This window comes from Notamacropus eugenii, chromosome 3, assembly GCF_028372415.1.
Source record: "Notamacropus eugenii isolate mMacEug1 chromosome 3, mMacEug1.pri_v2, whole genome shotgun sequence".
Classification (NCBI taxonomy): Eukaryota; Metazoa; Chordata; class Mammalia; order Diprotodontia; family Macropodidae; genus Notamacropus; species Notamacropus eugenii.
The window spans coordinates 322,442,149-322,449,798 of record NC_092874.1 but is presented as its reverse complement, the minus strand read 5'-3'; the positions used below and the strand labels follow the sequence as shown (position 1 = coordinate 322,449,798).

The 7,650-nt window shown below is 38.2% G+C and overlaps 1 pseudogene; it reads left to right on the top strand.

Moving 5' to 3' along the window:
• The first annotated feature begins 815 nt into the window (after positions 1–815).
• On the top strand, positions 816–1,324 carry LOC140531590 (mitochondrial import receptor subunit TOM20 homolog; annotated as a pseudogene).
• Positions 1,325–7,650: the final 6,326 nt, after the last annotated feature.

Sequence of the window (7,650 nt, the reverse complement as noted above, 5' to 3'; positions counted from 1 at the left end):
CAAAAATGTGCATACCCTTTAACCCAGCAATATGGCTTCTGGGACTCTATCCCAAAGAGATCATCGAAATGGGAAAGGGTCCCACATGTACAAAAATGTTTGTAGTAGCTCTCTTTTTGGTGACCAAAAGCTGGAAATCATGGTGATGCCCATTAATTGGGGAATGGTTGAATAGGTTGTGGTATATGAATATAATGGAATACTGTTGTACTATGAGATACGAAGACCAGGAAGACTTCAGAGAAGTCTGGAAAGACTTATATGAACTGATGCTGAGTGAAAAGGAGAACGTGGTAAACAGCAACAACCACAGTGTGTGAGGAATTTTTCTGATAAACTTAATATTTTATTGAAATGCATGCACTTAAAAAATTTCCAATGGATTCTTGAAGCAAAACTCCGTCCTCATCCAGAGAACGAACTACAGAGTTGGATTGCAGATAGAAACAGATCATTTTCTTTTGTATTATGTTTTGTTTTATTTTATGGCTTTTCCCATTCATCTTAATTCTTCTATGCAACATATATTTAATAGGAATGTATGTGTAGAACCTATATAATATTGTACCCATCTCAGAGAGGGAGTGGGGACAGAGAGGGGTATGAGGAGAAGGGAGTGGAAAAGAAAAATCAAAGATTTATGGAAGCAATTATCAATCACTGAAAAAAAAAAAGTAATTCAATTAAAAATAAAAAAGAAAGATCTCTCTGGTTCTGCCCTCTGTGGGAGAGGGGTGAGCCTCCTCTTCCGGTATGAGGGTCAGCAGGGGATGGCGCCACTGTTACTGCCTCCACTGAGAGCAGTGGCTGCAAACATGGTGGGCCAGAGTGGTGTGATGGCCGCTGGCGTGTGTGGGGCCCTCTTCATTGGCTACTGTGTTTACTTTGACCACAAGAGACGCAGCGACCCCAACTTCAAGAACAGGCTCCAAGAGAGAAGAAAGAAACAGAAGCTTGCTAAAGAGAAAGCTAGGCTGTCCAAGTTACCTGACTTTAAAGATGCATAAGCTGTTCAGAAGTTCTTTCTTGAAGAAATACAACTTGGTGAGGAATTACTAGCCCAAGGTGAATATGAAAAAGGTGTTGACCACTTGACAAATGGCATTGCTATCTATGGGCAGCCACAGCAGTTGTGCAAGTTTTGCTGCAAACTCTTCCATCACCAGTGTTCCAAATGCTTCTGACTAAGCTGCCAACAATTAGCCAGAGAATTGTGAGTGTACAGAGCTTGGCCAAAGATGATGTGGAATGAGAAACATGTCAACATAATAACATCTTAATAAAAAAAAATTATAATTAACTCTTAGCCCAGAAGATGAGCAGCAACGGGTGGGGGAGGGGAAAGGTAAACATGCTAGTTATGGATTGTGCATTACACTGAAATCTACTAAAGTTGTTTCTAATTTTGTGTAGGTAGGTTTGCTTGGATTTTATTTATTTATCTTAGTGAGAAGTGTACTATGATAAAAAAAATAATTTTATAAATACACTATGAGTTATCTAAATATCACTAATTTTGTTTGGTACTAAAATAAGCAATTGTAAGATACATATGAAATGACACTACTACATGCTGAAAATACTCAGTGCTCATTTTTGAAAAAATAAAAGTTAAGGCAATAAAACTTCTGAACTCCATGATAGTGAACTAATGGGTGGATTTGGTTTACCCTAGTAAATTTTGTAGAATAATAGAAAACTTGCTAATTTGTTTTTAAAATTACCAAAGCTAACAAGCTGTGAAAATCACTGGATGTGAAGTATTTCCTATTCATAAAGATACTCAAGGATACATTTAGGAAATATTTTTAGTGTATAGGACAACAGCTATCAATAACCAAAAAACCCTTGGAAAATTATTTTATTTAAAACAAGCCTACGATTCTTGGATATTTATCTTACAAATCAGAGTTATTGGAAAGACCACTGAACTGGTGACAGTCGAGAAACTTGTGTACTAGTTCTGTTCTGCCACTAATGACTGTGAGTGATGTAGGAAGGACTTTATCACAGAACTGCTGTAAAATGACAGATTTGTGTTAAATGATCTGAGTTCATTTCAGCTCTGTGATTGTCTTTCTCTTCGTTAAAGCCACTTAGTTATGGTGTATTTTTTGTGCATATCTGTCTTACCTGTCAAAAATATTAGTTACGTTCCAAAATGGGAAAAAACAAAAAAAGAAAATATTATGTTAGTGAATTAAGAGGGAAAAGGTATAAAATTATCAACCTAGGAAATCATATCTTATTGTCATATTTACATATTTGATAAAAACAGGATTTTAAACTTTCAGAGAAATGTTAGCTCTATGGCAAAGTCTTTGTATACCTCCCTTCTTCCAGTCCCCTCAGTCTTTTAAGTGTCAAATAACATATAGCTTCTTTAATGTACCTCTTTCTTTACCTTATGAGTTCAAAGATTCAGGGGTGCAATTCGAACCAATTTGCTGAACTACCAAATCAACACTATATAGACTCAGACCATTATCTATAGAAGCAAACTGTTTTCTCATATTTATCCCCTGGTACCTGTGTACTTCCCCTATAATCTAGAGTACAATTCCATGCATTCTAAATATTTATTAAGCATCTGTTATGTAATTAGCACAGAACTACATGAAAGAAATGTTTTGTTTTGTTTTTTAATGCTGTGATTAGTTTTCACTGAGGGAGACCAGTGAGTGGTCATCAGCTGAAGTGAATTTCGCATAATCAGGAGGTTGAAACTTGTTGGGCATAGCAGTTGATTGTGAAAAAATAACAACATGGAGAGACCGCTAACTAACTAACTGGCTCATATTGAATAAGTTTTGTACCTTGTTGCTTCTTTCAATAATGATCTGTTTAGAGCTTAGTTAAATTTTCACATGTCATTTTGTTTTGCTAAAGTACTTGAATGTCTACATTAGAGTCCTCCAACCCTTTAGTTCCATTACTTTTCAACCTGTTTCTTGATCTTGCTTTGTGTTAATTTTACTTCTGTTATATACATATTCATAAACTTCCAAGATTCCTTGCTCAACCAGGATCCCCTTTAGACTATGCCTTTTACTCTGGCCTCCAATCTTATCCCTCCCAAACTTTCCAAAACTGTGTCATGGATGGTGTTGACCTACAACCACTGATAACTCCAGACCTAGTCCTTGCTCACAAATTCAGGAAAAAAATGACATTTGGATGGTATTTTATAGTCCACATCCTAAAAGTCTCAGTGCAGTTTTCAGCTATTGAAGATGAAAAATGCATTGAGATTCCAGTGCACTCTGAATATGTAAAATATCTGCTTGCAGTGGAAAGATGATTTTTTAAAGAATCCCTGACCTATTTGCTTATTCATTCATTCATTTATTTATTTTTTAATTTATTTAATTAACTTTTAACACTCATTTTCACAAAATTTGGGGTTCCAAATTTTCTCCCCTTTTGTCCCCTCCCCCCACCCCAAAACACCCAGCATTCTAATTACCCTTATCAAAAATCTGGTCTCTCTTCTATCATCCCTCTCTGCCCTTGTCTCCATCTTCTCTTTTGTCCTATAACGCCAAATAACTTTCTGTACCCCTTTACCTGTATTTCTTATTTCCTAGTGGCAAGAGTAGTACTTGACAGTTTTCCTAAAACTCTGAGTTCCAACTTCTCTTCCTCCCTCCCTCCACACCCCTTCCCTTTGGAAGGCAAGCAATTAAATATAGGCAAAATCTGTGTAGTTTTTTCAAATGATTTCCATAATGGTCGTGTTGTATAAGACTAACTATATTTCCCTCCATCCTATCCTGCCCCCATTACTTCTATTCTCTCTTTTGATCCTGTCCCTCCCCATGAGTGTTGACCTCAAATTGCTCCCTCTTCCTCATGCCCTCCCTTCCATCATCCCCCCCACCCTGCTTATCCCCTTATCCCTCACTTTCCTGTATTGTAAGATAGGTTTTCATACCAAAACGAGTGTGCATTTTGTTCCTTCCTTTAGTGGAATGTGATGAGAGTAATCTTCATGTTTTTCTCTCACCTCCCCTCTTTTTCCCTCCACTAATAAGTCTTTTGCTTGCCTCTTTTACGAGAGATAGTTTGCCCCATTCCATTTCTCCCTTTCTCCTCCCAATATATTTCTCTCTCACATCTTGATTTCATTTTTTTAAGATATGATCCCATCCTCTTCAATTCATTCTGTGCACTCTGTCTCTATGTGTGTGTGCATGTGCATGTGCATGTGTGTGTGTGTAATCCCACCTAGTACCCAGATACTGAATAGTTTCAAGAGTTACAAATATTGTCTTTCCATGTAGGAATGTAAACAGTTCAACTTTTGTAAGTCCCTTATGACTTCTCTTTGCTGTTCACCTTTACATGCTTCTCTTCATTCTTGTGTTTGAAAGTCAAATTTTCTTTTCAGCTCTGGTCTTTTCATCAAGAATGCTTGAAAGTCCTCTATTTCATTGAAAGACCAATTTTTCCCCTGTAGTATTAGACTCAGTTTTGCTGGGTAGGTGATTCTTGGTTTTAGTCCTACTTCCTTTGACTTCTGGAATATCCTATTCCATGCCCTTTGATCCTTTAATGTAGAAGCTGCTACATCTTGTGTTATCCTGATTGTATTTCCACAATTCTTGAATTGTTTATTTCTGGCTGCTTGCAATATTTTCTCCTTGACTTGAGAACTCTGGAATCTGGCCACAATATTCCTAGGAGTTTCTCTTTTTGGATCTCTTTCAGGTGGTGATCTGTGGATTCCCTGAAGACTTATTTTGCCTTTTGGTTCTAGAATCTTAGGGCAGTTTTCCTTTATAATTTCATGAAAGATGATGTCTAGGCTCTTTTTTTGATCATGGCTTTCAGGTAATCCCATAATTTTTAAATTGTCTCTCCTGGATCTATTCTCCAGGTCAGTTGTTTTTCCAATGAGATATTTCACATTCTCTTCCATTTTTTCATTCTTTTGGTTTTGTTTTGTGATTTCGTGCTTTCTCATAAAGTCATTGGCCTCCATCTGTTCCATTCTAATTTTGAAAGAACTATTTTCTTCAGTGAGCTTTTGAACCTCCTTTTTCATTTGGCTAATTCTGTTTTTTAAAGTATTCTTCTCCTCATTGGCTTTTTGAACGTCTTTTGCCAATTGAGTTAGCCTATTTTTCAAGGTGTTATTTTCTTCAGCATTTTTTTGGGTCTCCTTTAGCAGGGTGCTGACCTGCTGTTCATGCTTTACCTGCATCTCTCTCATTGCTCTTCTCAGCTTTTCCTCCACCTCTCTAACTTGATTTTCAAAATCCTTTTTGAGCTCTTCCATGGCCTGAGCCCATTTAGTGGGCTGGGATACAGAAGCCTTGACTTCTGTGTCTTTCCCTGATGGTAAGCATTGTTCTTCCTCATCAAAAAGGAAGGGAGGAAATGCCTGTTCACCAAGAAAGCAACCTTCTATAGTCTTATTTCTTTTCCCTTTTCTGGGCATTTTCCCAGCCAGTAACTTGACATCTGAATATTCTATTCACACCCACCACGCCTCCAGATCCTCCCAGCCAGCGCTTGGGATCTGAGATTCAAATGCAGCTTCCCAGCCTCAGGGCTTTGGGCGGGGGCAGGGCTGCTATTCAATGTGAGATCAAGTTCAGTTGCTCAGGTGGGGCCAGGGCCGCCTCACGGGGTCGGTTCCCTCAGGTGGTTTGTGCAGAGACCTTCAACAATGGATCTGAGCTCCTGCCTGCTTGGGGAGCCCCAGTCTGCTCCCGCCTCCACAGCTGCCTCCCCAGGAGGCCCAACCACAGGGACACCCCACTCCCCTGTTGCCCACCCAAAAACACTCTCTTACCGACTCTTGTCACCTGTGGGTGCATGGACCAGCGTGGCCGCTGGAGATTCTGTCCCTGAAGCCTTCTAGGATCTACTCTTCTCATCTCCCCACGGCTGGCAGGGCTGTGCTGGCCTCCTGGTCTGGGGCGTGATGGACCTTTTGCATCAAATCTGTCTGGAACAGAAATCTCTTACGCTCAGTTGTTCTGTGGCTTCTGCTGCTCCAGAATTTGTTGCTCCAGAATCTTTTTTAGAGATATTTTATGGGCTGTGGGTTCGGAGCTAGCGTATCTGCATCTTTCTGTTCTGCCATCTTGCCAAACTTATATTCTAATGAGTAGAGATAAAACATATAAGCAAAAGACATTTAGTAGGAGAACATTAGTTATGAAAGCTAAAGGCTTAGAGAATGGGGAAGCAGAGGAGTAAATTTACACACCTCTAACAAGAGCAATGATAGAGCTGCTTTGGTCATAGTTGTAGAGGAAGAGGGGTACATGTGGTATGCAATTATCAAAGATGTAGATGTGGTTGTGTACATGACTGAGTTAGAGGTCTAGAAAATTTATTAAATTATTATGAATTCTCAAGTTAGAAATTATGTGCCAAAGATAAAGAAATTTTAGCTGACTCCACATAATGAACCCAAACAAGACAAAAATTTGATGATCTATCAGTAGAGAAGGCAAATATTTCTTAACCCTAATTGGTGCTCACTTAGCACCTCCCCACTCCTTCAACTTTTTGAGCAGCAAAGATTCAAAAGCAGACCTATAAACCTACAGCAGATATCAACTTTCCTATTCCACCCTCCTAGTAGTACATTAGAGATCAAAATTCCAAATAGCAGGAATTTGCTTAGGACATGATAGCCATTTCCTAGAGTGCTGTTCTGCATTAGACCTTAGTTAGATGAAGTGAAAAGGAAAGGACTCTTGTTTATGATAATAACAAAACTCAACTCAACACATTGAGCTCATTTTCCTGCCAGGGTTAAAGAGATCAAATTTCAAAAGCTATGGATGTGTACAAGTGGAAATAACAGCATAGTAGTTATCTCTGCAATGTTGACAGAGAACTAAGAAAGAGGGTAGATGAGTCAAGAAATCTGGAGAGAAGTAAATATGTGGCATTCCACTAAAACTGAGAAAAAGATCCAAGAATCTAGCTGTTTTCTTAGGAGTCACTTAAGACAGAGACCTAGGTTAGTGAATCATTAATTCCTTAGAAAGGTAAGAGGCTTGCATGCTTTGAGATCTAGTACCCAGAAAAATTGTCATGGTTTTCAGGAGGAAGGAAACTCTTGTACATAAGTAGATAAAATAGGGAAGATATTAAGAGTATAAGAGAATACAGCCTTCAGACCTAGAGAAAAAGTTCATCAATATCGGAATGAATATTGAAAGACAGTGCAAATGGTTTCAATACCTGATACGATAGATTCTTAAGAAAGCATTGTGCCATACAATGCTCTTTCTTAATGGTTCAAAAGACAAATGTGAATGGGGAATGTGTAACAGGAATGACTGGAAGAGTAAGAAAAAAACTGGAATCTATGATGCCAAGTCTCTATTGTTTAGGAAAGCAAATGAATAGAAGTAGAGGATGCTCTGGAAGATGAGAATCAAAAAGTAATTTCATTCAAAGAAAGTATGCACTCCATAGAAGCAAAATATATTGATCTCCAAGAAAGGATCCATAGTGACAAGTATTATAAGTCTCTCAGAAGTATATAACAAATAAAAAAAATTCAAAAAGCACAGTGCTAGAAATAATACAAGAAAACTGCCTATAACTTCTGAACACAGAAAAAAATGCCAAAAAAGAAGGTATTCATAGATCATCTCTGCAAAAACAGAAACAAAAATC